At 45.4% G+C, this 20687-nt stretch overlaps 2 protein-coding genes across 4 annotated transcripts in view; one reads left to right on the top strand and one right to left on the bottom strand.

Annotated features, from left to right (window-relative positions):
* The window catches only part of LOC140721697 (NACHT, LRR and PYD domains-containing protein 3-like), a 46052-nt gene extending 43751 nt beyond the window's left edge, over positions 1–2301 (bottom strand). Inside the window, exon 1 of one of the 3 annotated variants that reach the window (XM_073036484.1) lies at positions 2224–2301. The gene's annotated coding sequence lies outside the window, so the exon portion shown is untranslated. Of the gene's footprint in view, positions 1–2169 lie in introns of all 3 variants that reach the window. The other 2 variants (XM_073036482.1, XM_073036483.1) reach the window with 2 other exon arrangements.
* The window catches only part of LOC140721733 (NACHT, LRR and PYD domains-containing protein 3-like), a 943069-nt gene that overhangs the window by 396639 nt on the left and 525743 nt on the right, over positions 1–20687 (top strand). The gene's annotated exons all lie outside the window — the stretch shown is intronic.

Raw genomic sequence — 20687 nt, 5'->3', positions numbered from 1 at the left:
GTAAGAAATCAATTCAATTTAATTCAATTCAAACTTGCTAATCGCGCCTTGTGTATCCCCATACAAATCAATGGCATGAACAATGAACTACAGAGGTCTCGATGTTGACACACACATCCCACACGTCACAGGCCTCCATTCGCAAAAAAAATAAATAAATCTTCAATCATCTCCCTCTGCTTCTTGTTCTCGAACCCGGTGTGAATCCACTTCGCCAGCTCCCTGTAAATCCCACGTGACCGAACCTTCCCGATCAGCTGCCATGCGGGATCTTATTACAGACTTTACCAAAGTTCAGTTGAACAACATCACTGCCCAAATTCAACGAACTCCCTAGTTACCTCGGAAATAATCCCCAAAATACTTGACAGATATGATGTCCTATTCGACAGTGTGGACGGTGAGTTCCCCATAACGAATGCCCAACTGCCCCGGATTTCAGCTTCACTGCAGACTGAGAAAATTTCGATCCCAGCTGTCGAATTACCAACCTGGACTGAAGCCCGTATATTGCCAGTTCCATATCCTCAGAGTCACCGGCCCAATATTATCACCCATACAAAAACGCTTTGGTGCCGGCAATTTGCCGTGGTGTTCCTGCCATTTCCGATTCACAAATTGAGGTGGAACAGGAACCTAATGACCCTCTGTCGGGGCCAGTGCTCAGGCTGGTTCCCCGGTCTGTATAGAGGATGCGGATACACTTCAGCCTGACCCCAGCAGCTAAACCGAGCACATTTGATCACAATCTCCCTGCTGTGTGGGATCTTGCCCAGCACAGCTGGCTGCCATGTTTCCTGCAGTGTAGCAGGAACAAAATGTAAAATTATAAAGAGGAAAGTGTTGGGAACTCAATACATCAGACTACATCTCTGAAATGGTGGAAGACCCAGTTCCAGAACCGAGACTGTCCAAGATGCTGCCGATCTGCTGTGCTTCTCCAGTATTTTCTCCTCCTTAATTTAAATTTCCTGCAACTGTATTATTTTCTCTCTCTTCATTTTAATGCACAGGTAGTAACCCATTGCAAACCTTAACTGTAAATGCCACCCCATCTCAACCAATTTGTTAGTTCTGAGTTCATTCTGACCCTGGTGTAATACATCCCACACAGTCAATGCTCACAGCATCCTTTCCTCCCACTATCACTCTGTTACATTTGCTCCCGAGGCCACTGTCTCTACCCTGAGAGGCGGTGACCACAGAGCGATAAAAACTGCAACACTTGCTGCAGCTCTGACGGGCCGTTACCCTGGAAACGGAGGAAGTGGCTCCCTGAAAATAACCGAAAAATGAAATAACAAACTCAACTTCAGATGCTATGAGTTACATTATGGCAGCGGTTAACACTGTAGCCATTTTGTAACGGTTAATCTAAAATCGAAATGGCTGCTTTTACCCTGCCATGTGCTGTATTCAATTAAATCTCTGGCAGTCCTAGCTGTCAAAAAGCTAATTATGGAAAAGATGCAAAGCAAAAATTCACAATGAAGACAAAGTTTGAAAGAGAGATTGCTGAAATGTATCATTGCAGCAATGGGAACAATCTGGGCAGAGGTTGAACAAGATGGTTGATATATATCATTGAGATGGTGGGATACAGGTTGGACAGAGGTTGAGCAAGATGGTTGATATAGATCATTGAGGTGATGGGATACAGACTGGTCAGAGGATTAACAAGATGGTTGATATATACTGATGTGATACAGGTTGGACAGAGTTTGAACAAGATGGTTGATATCTATCATTGAAGTGCTGGGAAACAGACTGGACTGAGATTGAACAAGATGGTTGATATCTATCATTGAAGTGCTGGGAAACAGACTGGACAGAGGTTGAACAAGATGGTTGATATATATCATTGAGGTGGTGGGGTACAGGCTGGACAGAGGATTAACAAGATGGTTGATATCTATCATTGAGTTGGTGGGACAGAGGCTGGACAGAGGTTGAACCAGATCGGCAGGGGTTGAGCAGATGGAGCCAGATGGAAGAATGGAATCAAGGGCAATCTCTGATGTTCCTCCCGCAATACACAGATCCTGAAATAATAGTACACACGAGTAGATTACAGATTCAGATTACAGACCACCGGTTCGAGGATGTTAACGGGACTCCCTGCCCATCATCAGGTACCCACCTTCCCCCGGGATCGGCTTCAGTACTCACCGCTGGGAAATTGTCGGTCGCGTTCACCCCTAGTGACCGGTTGTCAATACTCACCGATGGGAACTTGATCAATTTGTCCCGCAGACAGCGACCGGTCCTCCGGCTCCCCGCTGACGACCCGCTTCTACAGAGAACGGAACGAAAACCACCGCCCATCCGGAGACTGTGAGAGCGGGGGCGGGGCCTCGGAAGCGAAAACCTGAGATACTGCAGATCTGAAATGGGAGCGAGAACCTGGATCACGTGACGGGTGGAGGGTCTCCCGTCTGAACCGGTGACTCTGCTCCTCGCCCCTCACACACTGCCCAATCTACCAGCCGCATTTTACATATTATTTCATATTTAGCCCAGCTACACTTTTAATCTCTCCCTCTGCATCTTCCCCGTCCCCATCGCTCCACCACCCGGTTCTCAGAGTTATTGGATCAATTCTCATCCCGGTCCGACACTGAATTCCCACCCAAAGAAGAATTGTGCAGGTTTCATTGAAATCAGCTCTGTGTTTATAAACACTAATTTCTATTCACATTCCTCCGGAGCCTCACTGGACAGGAACACTGAAACATCAAGGGAGAAATAGCAGGAGGCCATTCAGCCCCTCAAACCATCAACAAGATGGCGGCTGCTCTCCCATCTCAGCCATATGTTTCTGCCCGATCATCATTTCCTCGATCCCTTCGGTCTCCACACATCTGCCGGCCTGTTTCATGTGAAGACGATCACCGAGACTTCATCGTCCTCCAGTAATCAGTCTAGTGAATCTCTAAAACAAACTCTCTCTTACTTGTTAGATAATCCTCCATAGAATTTAATTCCATTTCTGCATCCCCGTGTTGTCACAATCACTCACCTCCCACGCCTGTCACTATTTCCTCCTTCCCACCTCCCCCTTCACCTGGATCCAGCTCTTGCCCCATCCCCACCCCTCACCTCTTTTCTCTGACTATTGCCCGTCCACTCTCATTCCAGAGGGAGGGTCTCGGCCCGAAATGTTGATGGTCCATTTCCCTCCACAGATGCTGCTCACCCATTGAGTTCCTCCTCTGATAACCCGTGTTAGTATGGGGAGTGGGATTTTACACCATATTCCAGGCACAATCTCAACAAAGCCCAAATAATTGTTACGGTAATTGCCACACTTAAACAGGAGAAAGCTTTCAAATGCTGGAAATCAAAAGCAACACACACAAAATTCTGGAGGAATTCAGCGCAGCAGGCAGTGGCTATGGAAAAGAGTAAACAGTCCACATTTTGGACCACGAGCCTGTTTCATTCCTGAGGAGGAGGGGGAAGTGATCTGAATACAAAGGTCGGGGGGTGGGGATAAAGAGGGGGAGCTGGAAGGTGATAGGTGAAGTCAACTGATGGTCTGTTCAAGGGCTGGAGAGGAAAGAATCAGAGCGTTGTCAATTGGAGAAAGGGAATGAGGGGACCCAGGGAGAAATTAAAGTTCAGAATGGTGGGGGAGCGGTGGGATTTGTTTACTGGAAGGAGAATTCAATATTCATACAATCAGGTTGGTGGGTACCCAGGTGGAATATAAGATGTTCCGCCACCCTGAGGGCGGTTCCAATTTGTCACAAGAGAAGGTCATTGATCGAGACGTCGGAATGGGAATCAGAATTAAAATGTTTGGCAACTGCAAAGTCTCCCTTGTGGCAAATGATACAGAGATGCTCGACAAAATGGTCTCCTAATTTATGGCTGGTCTCACCAATGTAAACGAGGCCGCATCGGGAGCACACGACAAAATAGATGACACCAGCAGATTCGCAGGTGAAGTGTCGACTCATCTGGAAGGACTGATTTGTATCTGAATGGAGGTGAGGGAGGAGGTGTACGGGTAGGTGTAGCACTTAGGCCACTTGTAGGAATAAGTGACTGGAGGAAGATTAGTGAGGATGGATGAATGAACAAAGCCATTGTGGAGGGAGTGATCCCTTTTGAAAGAAGAGGGTGGGGTGGACGAGGAAGGTAAACATATGTTTAGTTGTAAGATCTCTTTGGAGATGGTGGAAGTTGCAGATGCTGAAGGGGTGGTAGGTAAGGACATGAGGAACTCCATCACTATTACGGTGGGAGGAAGATAGGGTGAGCACTGAGTACGGTAAATGTGAGTGAGGAGAATATCAATAACGGAGGGAGGACAGCATTCGGGAACAGATGCAGCAGAAGCAATGAAACTGAGAAAAGGGTAGAGCATTTTACAGGTGATAGGTTGGGAAGAGGTATGGTCGAGATTATCATGGTAATCAGTAAGTTTATAAAGGATGTTGGTTGACAACCTGGCTGCAGAGATGGAGAGATCCGGAAAGGGCACGGATGTGTCAGAGATGGAACAGCTTACACTAAATAGCTCTTGGCAGGCTAGTGTAGAGACGACAGGAGCCCTGGCAGACACGGATGTTGCTGGCATTTAAAGAACTGAGTAACAGGGGTAGATTGAACAAGTTAGAAATTGATTCCGTGCAGCACAAGAGATTCTGATGCTAGCAGAGGTTCCCAAACTTTTTTTATGCCACGGACCCCTACCATTAACCGTGGTGTCCGTGGCCCCCAGAATGCGAAACCCTGCCAGAGGTTTACAAAGGATAGCCCTGCTAGAGGTCTACAAACTATGATGGTATAAATAGGGTGAATTCATGTAAGGATTTGCCACTCAGTTTGGGTGAGGTCATGTGTTTAGGGCAAAAAGTGAAATATTTACGGGGAATCTGAAGAGGAACTAGTTCACTCAGAGGCTGGTACGAATGCAGATTCAGGTTCAATTGCAAGATTTAAGAGAATTTTCTACGGGTTCACGGATAAAGGAGGTATTGAGGGCTGTGGTCTGGGTGCACGTGGATGGCTCTAAGCAGAGAATGGCACAGACTAGATTGGCTGAAAGCCCTGTTTCTGTAAGAGGATGAATTACATCGTGTGTCCTACACAATTCCATTTCCCAGGAGACTTAAACCATTCCAAAGCAATGTTCTAAAAAACCGCAAATACAAGAAACACTCAACAGATAAAGAATATCTACGGAGAGAGAAACGAAGTTAATGCTTCAGCTCCGGCAACCTGTGTCGGAATGGCTTCAAACATTTTCTGATTTGAATTCATTTCTCCAACAACTTGAGTGTTTCTTTAATTTCCAGTTGTCATAGACAGCTGAACACGAGGAAATCTGCAGATGCTGGAAATTCAAGGAACACACACAAAATGCTGCTGGAACACAGCAGGCCAGGCAGCATCTATAGGGAGGCGCGCTGTCATCGTTTCGGGCCGAGTATATTTGACTGGGCATCAACGGCTTTGCAGACTACGTTACGAAAAATAGCTCTGACTGCGTCAGTCACGATCCTCTCCCTGGCGCTCTAATCAATGCTTCGAGGCCCGCAACTCGAGCAAGTCACGAAAGCTACCCTCTCCGAGGAGAACAGCCATACTTTGTGACAACAGCAGATGAAAGGACTCTGCAGAGTTTCAACCCCTGTGAGGCTGCCGGGCCAGAAAACATCCCAGGCCAAATATTCGGGCAGTGTGGACACCAGCTCACTGATGACTTCACGGCCATCGTCAACACTTCACTCATGCAGGCATCAAATCCAGTCTTTCAGTAGCAAATGACTACGGACTAGCCTCTTCTTCAATGTCAACGAGACAAAAGGATGGTTACCAACTTAAGGAGAACTTGCACCACTCACACACATCTTTACATCAGCAACATAGCTGTCGAAGCTGGAATCAGTTTCAAACTCCATCTCACACAACCTGTCATGGTCCCAGAGCACATTCCACACTATCAGGAAAGCTCACCAACATCTCGACTTTCCGAGGAGGCTGAAAGCAGATGCACCATGTATTGTACACATGTACTCATGTCTTATAACACATGTACGGTAGAGTGCATCTTAACATGCTGCATCACTGCATGGTACGGGAATGGCACTGTGGCGGCCAGGAAGGCTGGACAATGGGTAGTCAAATTTCCCAACACATCACCGGCACCAGCCGAATCCCCATCAAGGATATATATATATATCTAACCCACCCTATGCAACCTCCATCACCACTAGTTTAACATTTCCTTTCAGTCACTGCATGGCTTTAAAGTAAGTGGAGGGATGTTCAAGGGGAATATTAGAGGAAGGTTTTTCACTCGGAGAGTGGTTGGTGCGTGGAATGCACTGCCTGAGTCAGAGGTGGAGGCAGATACACTAGTGAAGTTTAAGAGACTACTAGACAGGTATATGGAGCAATTTAAGGTGGGGGGTTATATGGGAGGTAGGGTTTGAGGGTCAGCACAACATTGTGTGCCGAAGGGCCTGTAATGCGCCGTACTATTCTACGTTCTATGGTCTATGTTCTATGTCCAGACACTTCTCTGCCTAGCGTCATTTCGTGGACATACAGTCAATGTATTAAGCTATCATATGTATTGTGTGTGTGTGTGTGTGTGTGTGTGTGTGTGTGTGTGTGCGTGCGTGTGTGTGTGTGTGTGTGTGTGTGTGTGTGTGTGTGTGTGTGTGTGTGTGTGTGTGTGTTTAATTATTATTGTGGACGAAATCACTGTCCTACTTCATCTATCTCCACAGTGACCTCTTCACAAGTCTCCAGAATACTTGACAGGTGTGTTGACCCACTGGGTGGAGCAGATGGCGATTCTCACTACAGACAGAATAAATTCCAGTCCCAGCTGTAAAATTGACAACCTGGATTGAAGCGCGTACACTGCTAGTTCTGTATTCTGAGAGACTCCATCTATATTATAAGCGACACACAGAAAATTTGTTTGCGGAGATTTACCATTTTCGATTCACAAACTAAGGTGGGACGGGAAACTAAGAATCTTCTGCCTGCACTGTTGCTCAGACTGGTTTATCAGGCTGTCGATTGTGAGAGCATACGGATACACCAGCTTCTCTCCAGTATCTGTCTTTGATCACTGACTTCTTGCTGTGTGGGGTCATGCCCAGCATAGTTGGCTGCGATATTTCCCTCAGGGTATCAGAAAAACAATGTAAAATTATAAAATAGAAAATGCTGAGAACTCAGTACATCAGACTACATCTGTGAAAGGAGAAATGGTGGGAGACCCAGTTCCAGAACTGGGACTGTCCGAGATGCTGCAGATCTGCTGAATGTTTCCAGCATTCGCTCTTTTCTACTTTAAATTTCCTGCAAGAGCGGTTTTTGTTTATTTTTAATGCGCAGATATTAACTGACTGGAGGGTTGAGGATATTTTTCCCTTATTCATGAAAGTGGGTAGAGATAGTCCAGGAAATTATACACCAATGGGACTTACTTCAGTGGTTGGGAAGCTGATCGAGAAGATCCTGAGAAGCAGGGTTTATGAACATCTGGAGAGGCAAGATATGATTAGGAATAGTCGGCATGGCTTTGTCAAAGGCAGGTCGTGCCTGATGAGCCTGAATGATTTTTTTGAGGATGTGACTGAGCACATTGATGAAGGTACAGCAGAAGATGTAGTGTGTATGGATTTCAGCAAGACATTTGATAAGGTACCCATATGCAAGGCTTATTGAGGAAGTAAGGAGGCATTGGACCCAATGAGACCTTGCTTTCTGGATCCAGAATTGGCTTGTCCACAGAAGGCAAAGTGGATGTCTGTCACCAGTGGAGTGCCTCAGGGATCTGTTATTGCAACAATTCTCCTCGCAATTTTCAGAAATGACCTGGATGACGAAGTGGAGGGAGAGGTTAGTAAATTTGCTAGGATGGGGGTATTGTGGATAGTGTGGAGGACTGTCGAGTTTACTGCGGAACATCGACTGGCTGAAAAACTGGGCTGAGAAGTGGCAGATGGAGTTCAACCCAGATGAGTCTGAGGTGGTTCATTTTGCTAGGTGATCTATGATAGTAGAATATACTATTAATTGTCAGACTCTTGGCAGTGTGGAGGATATGTGTGATCTTGGGGCCCGAGTCTATAGGACACACAAAGCTGCTGCGTATGCTAAGTGTGGTTCAGGAGGCATGCGGTGCATTGGCCTTCATTAACCGCGAGACTGAGTTCAAGAGACGAGAGGTAATGTTACAGCTATATAGGAACCTGGTCAGACCCCACTTGGAGTACTGTGCTCATTTCTGGTTACCTCACTATTCGAAGGATGTGGAAGCCATAGAAAGTGTGCAGAAGAGATTTACAAGGATGTTTCCTGGAGTAGGGAGCATGCCTTCTGAGAACAGGTTGAGTTAACTTGGCCGTTTCTCCTTGGAGCGATAGAGGATAAGAGGTGACCTGATAGAGGTGTATAAGATGATGAGAGGCAATGATCCTGTGGATAGGCAGAGACTGTTCTCAGGGCTGAAATGGCTAATACGAGAGATCACAGTTTTAAGGTGCTTGGAAGTAGGTACAGAGGCGATGTCAAGGGTGAGGTTTTCCTTTACGCAGACAGTGGAGTGTACGTTCCATGGGCTGCAGGCAACGGTGGTGGAGATGGATAGAGTAGGGTCTATTAAGAGAAACTTGGATACGTAAGAGGGGTAATTGATATGTTCGTGGCCTAAAGTAGAAGTCATTTTTAGAAAACCTAGCAAATTTACTTTTCAACATAGTCCCATCCTACATGTAAACACTTAGTCCAGCGGTCGTGGAGCATACGGTTCCTTTCATTGTAGAAGTCAGCGTCTTGGACTTCCAGAGTGGTCGCCAGTACGAGTGATTGATAAGTTTGTGGCCTACGTTAGAAGGAACATATCAATCACCTACATGTAGCTTAGAAAAATAGAGGGCTACGAGTAACCCTAGGAAATTAATAAAGTAAGTAAATGGTTGGGACAGCACTTTTGGCCGAATTGCCTGTGTATCATGCTGCAGGTTTTCTATATTCCCAGCTCATTCCATACAGCCAATGCTCACAGCACCCTTTCCTCCCACTATCATTCTGTTGCATTTGCTCCCGTGGTTACTGCCTCTACGCTGAGAGGAAGTGAACACAGAGCGATTAAATTGTGCAACACCTCTTGCAGTTCTAGTGGTTTGTTACCATGGAAACGGGGGAAGTGGCTCAACAACGGTAACTGAAAAAGGAAATAACAAACACAACATCACATGCTATGAGTTACATTGTAACAAAAGTTAACACGACAGCCATTTTGAAATGATTGATCTAAAATTGTAAAGGCTGTTTTTAACCATGTCTCGTGCTGTATTGAATTAATCGTACAGTAGTTCTGGCTAATAAAACATGATTCCTACGCTAGTGATCAATAATATATTGCCATAAATATACCAAATGACAGCCTCAACCACCATCGTTGCAACAAACTCCACAGTTCCACCACTCTTTGGCTGACGAAGTTCCTCTCATCTCAGGTTTAATGGGAAACTTCTTGATTCTGAGGCTGTCCTTTAGACTCTTACTTCCTTCAGAAATTACTTAGTAACCAGTAGCTCTCTATTTTTCTGAGCTCTATGTCCCTATTCAAGAATCTCTTCAAAATGCCTATCCTTTCCTCCTCCAACACTGTCGCCGGCAGCCCATTCCATGTACTCACCACTCTCTGAGAAAACGTATTACCCCTGACATCTCCTCTGTACCTACTTCCCTGCAACTTCAAACTGTGCCCTCTCATGTTAGTGACATACGGGGGCGATGGAAGCGGACCCAAATGCAAGACACAAGCACTGAAACACTAGGAACTAAACTATGTTTTGTAAGAATGCTGGGAATGCCAATCAGCGAGGACAAAATGATAACACGATGGTAGACGAAGAGTGACAAACCAGAGACCTGGACTTGCAGTTGGGACCAGAACTTGACAGGGAACTTAGATCATGACTCGCTACTCACGTCCTGGCAGGGACTTGGCTCGGACATGGCCTGGACTTGACTAGGAGTTGACTCGGACTAGACTTGGACTTAGTTATCGCATTGGCTTGGAACTGAGCTCTCGACTTGGACTTGAATCTTGGCTCTGGACTTGGACTTGGAACTTGACTCTTCAATTGGACTAGGCTTAGACTTGACTTCGACAAAGGACATGGAAAACAGATCCGGGGCTCCTCCTTGGACATAGGACATAGGGGCGCGACTATTCTTAGACACAGGGCACAAAACACTGTTTCCCACTCAGGGTAGCGGCAAACGGCCAGACCTACCCAGCGGAGGAGAGAACATGGGGAAGAAAACCACACAACGATAGACTGTTCTTTAACTTGACACGGAAAGTCTCCATATAACCGCAATCCCCCGACGTGGCCCAGGAAACACAAACAGCGGCTCCAGTCTCACTCCCGTGGGTAAACTTGACGGGAATTCAGAAGAGGTTACTGACGAGGACGGCCCAGCAATGAATCACTGGACAACACAGCAATTTAAGTTGCCAGCCCGAAAAGAGAATCGGGTGCCTCAATTAAGGCGCCGAACGGAACAAGGGAGAAAAGGAATAGCCGGAATACGGGATCCACGGACCGGACTGTGAAGCGAAATGCGGTCTTCACGGACCGGACCGTCAGATTTATCTAGCTATTTCAGCCTTGGGAAAAAGCCTCTGACTATCCACATGATCAATGCCTCTCATCATCACATACACCTCTATCAGGTCACCTCTCATCCTCCGTTGCTCCAAGGAGAAAAGAACGAATTCACTTAACAAATTCCCATAAGGCACGCTGCCGAACCCAATCAACTCTCTTTTCCGGCACGCAACTTAAATTGCTGTGTGGTCAAGTGATTCCTTGCTGGGCCGTCCTCGTCAGCAACCGCGTCAAAATTCTAGTCAAGTTTACCCACCGGAGTGAGACTGGAGCCGCTGTCTGTGTTTAATAAGTACTTTAGAACTGTCTTCACTAAGGAAGACACAAGCAATCTCCCAGATGTATTGATGGGCCAAGGACATAGGGTAACAGAGGAAATGAAACAGATTGACATTAGGAAGGAAACGGTGATGAGTAGACTGATTGGACTGAAGGTTGACAAATCCCCAGGTACAGATGATCTGCATCCTTGGGTACTGAAGGAGGTGGCCCTGGAAATTGCGGACGCATTGGCAATCATTTTCCAATGTTCCTTACATTCAGGATCAGTTCCTGAGGATTGGAGAATGGCTAATGTTATCCCACTTTTTAAGAAAGGAGGGAGGGAGAAAACAGAGAACTATCGACCTGTCAGCCTGACATTGGTGCTGGGAAAACGATAGAGTCCATCATTAAGGATGAAATAGTGGCATATCTAGATAGCAGTGATAGGATTGGGCCGAGCCAGCATGGATTTACCGAGGGTAAATCATGCTTGACTAATCTGTTGGAGTTTTTCGAGGATGCAACCACGAAGTTAGAAGGGGGAGATCTAGTGGATGTCGTATACCTCGATTTTCAGAAGGCATTTGATAAGGCCCCACATAGGAGATTGGTGGGTAAAATCAAAGCTCATGGCATTGGGGGGAAGACATTGACATGGATAGAAAACTGGTTGGCAGATAGAAAGCAAAGGGTAGCGGTGAATGGGTGTTTCTCGGAATGGCAGGTGGTGACTAATGGGGTGCCACAGGGCTCGGTATTGGGACCACAGCTGTTTACGATTTACGTCAACAATTTAGATGAAGGCATTGAGAATAACAAAAGCAAATTTGCTGATGATACTAAGCTGGGTGGCAGTGTGACATGTAATGAGGATGTTAGGAGAATTCAGGGTGACTTGGATAGGCTGGGTGAGTGGGCAGATACTTGGCAGATGACGTTTAAAGTGAATAAGTGTGAAGTTATCCACTTTGGGAGTAAGAACAGGAAGGCGGATTATTATCTGAACGGTGTAGAGTTAGATAAGGGAGAAATACAAAGAGATGTAGGAGTCCTTGTTCATCAGTCACTGAAGGTGAATGAGCAAGTGCAGCAGGCAGTGAAGAAGGCTAATGAAATGTTGGCCTTTATTACAAAGGGAATTGAGTACAAGAGCAAGGAAATTTTCTTGCATTTGTACAGAGCCCTGGTTAGACCACAGCTGGAGTACTGTGTACAGTTTTGGTCTCCAGGGTTAAGGAAGGGCATCCTGGCTGTAGAGGAAGTGCAACGTAGATTCACGAGGTTAATTTCTGGGATGTCTGGACTGTCTTACGCAGAGAGGTTAGACAGACTGGGCTTGTACACGCTGGAATTAAGGAGTTTGAGAGGGGACCTGATTGAAACATATAAGATTATTAAGGGATTGGACAAGATAGAGGCAGGAAATATGATCCAGATGCTGGGAGAGTCCAGTACCAGAGGGCATAGTTTGAGAATAAGGGGTAGGTCATTTAGGACAGAGTTAAGGAAAAACTTCTTCTCCCAGAGAGTTGTGGGGGTGTGGAATGCACTGCCTCGGAAGGCCGTGGAGGCCAATTCTCCGGATGCTTTCAAGAAGGAGCTAGATAGGTATCTTATGGATAAGGGAATCAAGGGATATGAGGACAAGGCAGGATCCGGGTATTGATAGTAGATGATCAGCCATGATCTCTTTGCCCTACCAAAGTAAACCACCTCACAATGATAGTTGAATATAGTATTAGTTGTCACACTCTTGACAGTGTGGAGGATCTGAGTGATCTTGGGGTCCGAGTCCATAGGACACACCAAGTAGGTTAACTGTGAGGTTCAGAATGCATACGGTGCATTGGGCTTCATCAACCCTGGGACTAAGTTCAAGAACAGAGAGGTAATGTTACAGCTATATACGGCCTTGGTCAGACACAACTTGGAGTACTGTGCTCAGTTCGGTTACCTCACTACCCGAAGAATGTGGAAACTATAGAAAGTGTGCAGAGGAGATTTACAAGGATGCTTCCTGGACTGGGGAGCATGCTTTCTGAGAATAGGTTGAGTGAGCTTGGCCTTTTCTCCTTGGAGAGATGGAGGATGAGAGGTGACCTGATAGACGTGTATAACATGTTGAGAGGAATTGATCGTGTGAGGCTTTTTCTCAGGGCCGAAATGGCTAGCACAAGAGGGCACAGTTTTAAGATCCTTGGAAGTAGGTACCGAGGCAATGTCAGGGGTATGGTTTTTTTTTTCTTTTACGCAGACAGTGTTGTTTACGTGGATAGGGCTGCCGGCGACGGTGGTGGAGGTGGATAGGGTAGGGTCTTTAAAGTGTTTTTTGATACGTACATAGATCTTTGGCAAATAGAGGGCTCTGTGTATCCCTAGGAAATTTCTGAAGTGAGTACATGTTTCGGACAGCACGTTTGGTCGAAGGACCTGCGTATTCTGCTGCAGATTTTCAATATCTCTATGTTCTCAGTTCATTCCATACAGCCAATGCTCACAGCAGCCTTTCCTCCCACTATCATACTGTTGCATTTGCTCCCGAGGTTACTGTCTCTACGCTGGGAGGAAGTGAACACAGAGTGATGAAATTGGGCAACAGATTTTGCAGTTATACTGGTTTGTTCCAAAGGAAACGGAGGAAGTGGCTCAACAAAGGTAACTGAAAAAGGAAATAACAAACTCAACATCACACGCTATGAGTTACATTGTGACAAATGTTAACACGGCAGCCATTTTGAAATGATGAATCTAAAATCGGAAAGGTTGCTTTTAACCATGCCTCGTGCTGTATTGGATTAATCGTCTAGTAGTTCTGGCTAACAAAACATGATTCCTACTCTAGTAATCAATAATATATTGCCACCAATATACCAAATGACAGCCTCAACCACCATCTGTTGCAACAAACTCCACATGTCGAACACTCTTTGGCTGACGACGTTACTCTCATCTCAGGTTTAAAGGGAAACTTCTTGATTCTGAGGCTGTCCTCTCAGATCATAAACTCTCCGTCTGATGCAAACATCCTCTCCATGTCCACTGTCACCATGCTGTTCAGTATTCTGTGGGTTTAAATAAGATTCCGTCCACCTCTATACTTCTGAAATCCATAGAGTACAGGACCAGAGTCATCAAATGTTTGTCAGACATAAACCCTCTCATTCCGGAGATTATTCTTGTGAACCATGTGAGCAACAGTTGTACTGAACACATTTCCCGGAACAACAGGTTAAGTGGTACCAGGAAAATTCACAGGGGAAAACTGTGTCTTCTTTACTGTTCCAGTGTGTATCACAAAACAAGCGCTTGTGCACAGGTCCATTTCCAGAGGAACAAAGTTAGCGATTTCGGTTCACAACTGTACGTCAGAATAGCTTCAACTATTTCATGTTTTTAGTGAAGACTTCCAGCATCTTAAGTTTCTGCCTGTTTTCCACCGACGAGAGACAGATGACAGTGAGGGTGGATTTCCACACACAGTTTGAACACCAAACTCACAGATCTATTTCTACTGTTGTGAACACGGAACAGCCCATTTACTCACATACTCTTTCTGTGATAGATGAAATGGAAACTCATCCTCTCCTCAATATAGCAGTCATTGCTCCCAAAGGAACCCCAGATATAAACATCTGAGCTTAGAAAATAGATACTCACTCAATACCACATATATCTGCGCAGCTTGATCCCCGGGTCCATTGTACTTGGATCTAAAACTGTGATATCCCAGGACTCTGTGATATCTCAGGCCAACAGTTCTGTGCCGAATCTCTACTTCCTTTAGAAATTACTGAGGGTTACCCTTAGACCTGTATTTGTCTAAGCTCTATGCCTCTATCCACGAGTCTCTTCAAAGGCCCTATATTATCCGCTTCCACCACCGTCGCCGGCAGCCCATTCCATACACTCACCACTCTCTGCGTAAAAACATTACCCCTGACTACTCCTCTCAATCTACTTCCGAGCACATTAAAACTCTCTTGTTCGTGTCATACGGGGCCGATGGAAACGAACCCAAATAGAAGACACAGACACTGAAATACTGGGAACTAAACTATATTTATTAAGAATGCTAGTGAAGCCAAGAAGCGTGGACAAAATGATAGCACGAAGGTACACGAAGAGTGACAAACTGGAAACATGGACTTGGACTTGGGACTAAATGTTGACAGGGAACTCAGGTCGTAACTCGGGACTCAGGGCGGCAGACTCATAGTTTCAGCCTGCCACATCTTGACTCGGTCTTGGCTTGGGCTTGACTCGGTCTTGGCTTGGACTTGACTCGGACTAGACTCGGACTTGGCTGTCCAATTGGACTTGGAACTTGACTCTCGTCTTCGACTTGGAACTTGACTCTCGACTGCGGCTTGGAACTTGATTCTCGACTTGGACTTGGACCTTGACTTTTGACTTGGACTAGGCTTAGACGTGACTGAGACACATGGCGCAGAACACTGAGCCGATGCTTCGCCTTGGACATAGAGCGGGAATCCTCTTAGACACAGGGCACGGAACACTGATCCGGGGCTCCTCCTTGGACACAGGACATAGAGCAGAGACTCTTATTAGACACAGGACACGCAACACTCAGGGTAGTGGAAAACGGCCGGACCTACCCAGCGGAGGAGAGAACACGGAAAGACAAAACCACACAAAGATAGACTTTTCTTTAACTTAAAACAAAAAGATGATCCAAGTAACTACAAGCCGCTGACGCCGCCCAGTTACCACAGACAGCGGCTCCTGTCTCACTCCGGCGGGTTAACTTGACAGGAATTCTGACGCGGTTACTGACGAGGACGGTCCAGCAAGGAATCACTGGACCACACAGCAATTTATGCTGCCAGCCCGAAAGGCGCCCTACGGAACAAGGGAGAAAAAGAATAGCCGGAATACGGAATCCAGGGACCGGACTGTGAAGCGGAATGTGATCTTCACTGACCGGACCGTGACAGTTAGCCATTTCAGCCCTGGCAAAAAAGCTTCTGAATATCCACGCGATCAATGCCTCTCATCATCACATACACCTCTATCAGGTCACCTCTCATCCTCCGGTGCTCCAAGGAGAAAAGGCCGAGTTCACCCAATAAATTCCCATTAGGCATGCTCCCCAATCCAAACAACATCCTTGTAAGTCTCCCCTGCACCCTTTCTATGATCTCCACGTCCTTCCTGCAGTGAGGTGAACAGAAATGAGCACAGTACTCCAAGTGGGGTCTGACCAGTGTCCTATACAGCTGCAACGTTACCTCCCGGTTCCGAAACTCAGTCCCAATTGCTGAAGGCCAATGCACCATATGTCTGCTCAACCACAGAGTCAAGCTCTGAACAGATGTGTAGCAGCTTTAGGTGTCCTATGGACTCGGACACCGAGATCACTCTGATCCTCCACACTGTCAAGGGTCTTAACATTAATTCGGTATTCTGCCATCATATTTGTCCTACCAAAATGAACCACCTCACACTTATTTGGGTTGAACTGTATTTGGCACCTCTCAGCGCAGATTTGCATCCTATCGATGTCCCGCTGTAACGTCCGACATCCCTCCACAATATCCACAAAACCCCAACAGATTATACACAGCAATTTACTGGCCCATCAGCAAATTTACTGACTCATCCCTCCACTTCCTCATCCAGGTCGTTTATAAAAATCACGAAGAGAAAGGGTCCCAAAACAGATCCTTGAGACACACCACTGGTCACCGACCTCGATGCAGAATATGTCCCGCCTACAACCACATTTTGCCTTCTGTAGGCAAGCCAATTTTTGGATCTACAAAGCAATATCCCCTTGGATCTCATGCCTTCTTACTTTCTCAATAAGCCTTGCATGGGTTACCTTATTAAGTGCCTTGTTGAAATCCATACACACTAAACCTATTGCTCTACCTTCATCAATGCGTTTAGACATATCGTCAAACAATTCAATTATGCAGGTAGCCTTTGAGAAAGCACTGTTGACTATTCCGAATCATGTTATGCTCCTCCAATTGTTCATAAATTCTGCCCCTCAGGATGTCTTCCATCAACTTACCAACCAATGAGGTAAATTTCACTGGTTTATACTTTCCTGAGCTATCTCTACTCCCTTTCTTGAATAAGGGAACGACATCCGCAACCCTCCCATTCCAGGGAACCTCTCCCGTCCGCACTGATAATGCAAAGATAATCGCCTGAGGCCCAGCAATCTCCTTCCTCGCCTCCCACAATAGCCTTGGTACATCTCGTCCTGTCCCGGTTACTTATCCAACTTGATGTTTTCCAAAAGCTCCAGCACATCCTCTTTCTTAATAGCTATATGCTCAAGCTTTTCAGTCAGCTGCAAGTCATCCTTACAATCGCCAAGATCCTTTTCTGCAGTGAATACTGAAGGAAAGTATTCATTAAGTACCTCTGCTATCTCCTTCGGTTCCAGACTCATTTTTTTCCACTGTCATACATGATTGTTCCTATTCTCTCATGTCTTATGGTTTTGCTCTTCACATACTTTATTAATGCCTTAATCCTGCCCTGAATGCCTTTTCATGGCCCCTTTTGGCTCTCCTAATTTCATTCTTCAGCTCTTGCCTGCTAGCCTTATAATCTTCTGGATCTCCATCTTTACCAAGTTTTTGAACCTTTCGTCCGCTTTTCTTTTCTTCTTGACTAGTTTCTCAACAGAATTTGTCCACCACGGTTCCTGTACCCTACCATTCTTTCCCTGTCTCATTGGAACGTACTTACGCAGAATCCCATGCAGATATCCCCTCAATATTTGCCACATTTCTTCCGTACATTTCCCTGAGTACGCCTGCTCCCAATTTACGCTTCCATGTTTCCACCTGGTAGACACATTTTTCCCCTTACTCCAAATAAATGCTGTCCTAACCTGTCTCTTCTATCCCTCTCCAATACTATGGTAAAGGAGATAGAATTGTGATCACTATTTCCAAAATGCTCTCACACTGAGAGTTCTGACACCAGACCAGGTTCATTTCTATATAACAGATCAAGTACAGTCTCTCCTCTTGTCGGCCTATCTACATATTATGACAAGAAACCTTCCTGAACACATCTAACAAACTCCACCCCATATAATCCCCTTGCTCTAGGGAGTTGCCAATCAATACTTGGGAAATTAAAATCTCCCACGACGACGACCCTGTTATTATTACACCTTTCCAGAATCTGTCTCCCTGTCTGCTCCTCGATATCCCTGTTACTATTAAGTTGTCCACAAAAACACACACAGTATAGATATTGACCACTTCCTGTTCCTAACATCCAACCACAGAGATTCAGTAGGCAATCCCTCCAAGGATATACGGTGTGTCGGAAAGATATGTTAGTCAGTAGAGGGGATGGTGTGGCCTGTATATAAGAAATAATATTTAAGAAATAAGGTTTAACAAACCTTATTGAATTTTTTGAAGAAGTTACGAGGAATGTTGACGAGGGTAAGGCAGTGGATGTAGTCTATATGGACTTCAGCAAGGCCTTTGACAAAGTTCCACATGGAAGGTTAGTTAAGAAGGTTCAGTCGTTAGGTATTAATGCTGGAGTAATAAAATGGATTCAACAGTGGCTAGATGGGAGGTGCCAGAGAGTAGTGGTGGATAATTGTTTATCGGGATGGAGGCCGGTGACTAGCAGGGTGCCGCAGGGATCTGTTTTGGGCCCAATGTTGTTTGTAATATACATAAATGATCTGGATGATGGGGTGGTAAATTGGATTAGTAAATATGCCGATGATACTAAGGTAGGAGGTGTTGTGGATAATGAGGTGGGTTTTCAAAGCTTGCAGGGAGATTTATGCCGGTTAGAAGAATGCGCTGAAAGTTGGCAGATGGAGTTTAATGCTGAGAAGTGTGAGGTTCTACATTTTGGCAGGATTAATCCAAATAGAACATACAGGGTAAATGGTAGGGCATTGAGGAATGCAGTGGAACAGAGAGATCTAGGAAAAACAGTGCATAGTTCCCTGAAGGTGGAGTCTCATGTAGATAGGGTGGTGAAGAAGGCTTTTGGAACGCTGGCCTTTATAAATCAGATTATTGAGTACAGAAGTTGGGATGTAATGTTAAAATTGTACAAGGCATTGGTAAGGCCAAATTTGGAATATTGTGTACAGTTCTGGTCACCGAATTATAGGAAAGATATCAATAAATTAGAGAGAGTGCAGAGACGATTTACTAGGATGTTACCTGGGTTTCAGCACTTAAGTTACAGAGAAAGGTTGAACAAGTTAGGTCTCCATTCATTGGAGCTTAGAAGGTTGAGGGGGGATTTGATCGAGGTATTTAAAATGTTGAGAGGGATAGATAGAGTTGACGTGAATAGGCTGTTTCCATTGAGAGTAGGGGAGATTCAAACGAGAGGACATGATTTGAGAGTTAGGGGGCAAAAGTTTAAGGGAAACACGAGGGGCTATTTCTTTACTCAGAGAGTGATAGCTGTGTGGAATGAGCTTCCTGTAGAAGTAGTAGAGGCCAGTTCAGTTGTGTCATTTAAGGTAAAATTGGATAGGTATATGGACAGGAAAGGAGTGGAGGGTTATGGGCTGAGTGCGGGTAGGTGGGACTAGGTGAGATTAAGAGTTCGGCACGGACTAGGAGGGCCGAGATGCCCTGTTTCCGTGCTGCGATTGTTATATGGTTATATGGTTAGTATTAAATCATGTGAAAGGTATGACATAGTATCGGAAGGTGTAGAGTCTTTATGGGTTGAGTTAAGAAATGGCAAGAATAAAAGGACCCTAATGGCATTTTTATAAAGGCCTCGAAACAACAGCCGGAATGTGGATTAGAAATTAGAGCAGGAAATAGAAAACGCCTGTAGGAAGGGCAATGTTATGATAATAGTTGTGGATTTTTAACATGTAAGCCTGGAGAACATGCAAGGTAACCTCAGGGTAGCCGAAACACATTGTAAAATTATAAAATAGAAAATGCTGGGAACTCAGTACATCAGGGTACATCCGTGAAGGAGAAATGGTGGAAGACCCAGTTTCAGAACTGGGACTGTCCGAGATCCTGCCGATCTGCTGAATGTTTCCAGCTGTAACAACTGTTTTTGTTGATTTTTAATGCACAGATATTAACTAATCTGAAGGTTGCGGATGTTGTTCCCTTATTCAAGAAAGGGAGTAGAGATAGCTCAGGAAATTATACACCAATGAAATTTACATCAGTGTTGGTAAATTTGTGTAGAAGATCCTGAGAGGCAGGATTTCTGAACATTTGGAGAGGCATAATATGATTAGGAATAATCGGCATGGGTATGTCAAAGGCGGGTCGTGCCTTACGAGCCTCATTGGTTTTTAATGATGTGACTGAATACTTTGATGAAGCTAGAGCAGTACATGCACTGTATATGGATTTCAACAAGGCGTTTGATAAGGTACCCCATGCAAGGCTTATTGAGAAAGTAAAGACGCAGCGGATCCAAGGAGATCTTGCTTTGTGGATCCAGAACTAGCTTGTCCACATAAGGCAAAGAGTTGTTGTAGTCTGCATTGAGGTTGCTGACCAGTACTGTGCCTCAGGGATCTGGCACCCTTCCCTTAGCAATTTTTAGAGATGACCTGGATGAGGAAGTGGAGGGATGGTTAGTAAATTTGCTGATGACACTTAGGTTGGGGGTATCGTGGATAGTGTAGAGGGCTGTCGAGGTTACAGCGGGACATCGATCAGATGTAAAACTGGGCTGAGAAGTGGCAGATGGAATTCAATCCAGAAAAGTGTGAGGTGGTTCATTTTGCTAGTTCATCTATGATGGTAGCAT

The sequence above is a fragment of the Hemitrygon akajei genome, unplaced genomic scaffold (genome assembly GCF_048418815.1).
Source record: "Hemitrygon akajei unplaced genomic scaffold, sHemAka1.3 Scf000060, whole genome shotgun sequence".
NCBI classification, from domain to species: domain Eukaryota; kingdom Metazoa; phylum Chordata; class Chondrichthyes; order Myliobatiformes; family Dasyatidae; genus Hemitrygon; species Hemitrygon akajei.
Note: the sequence above shows the minus strand (reverse complement) of the source record. Positions and strands in the feature narration are given on the sequence as shown.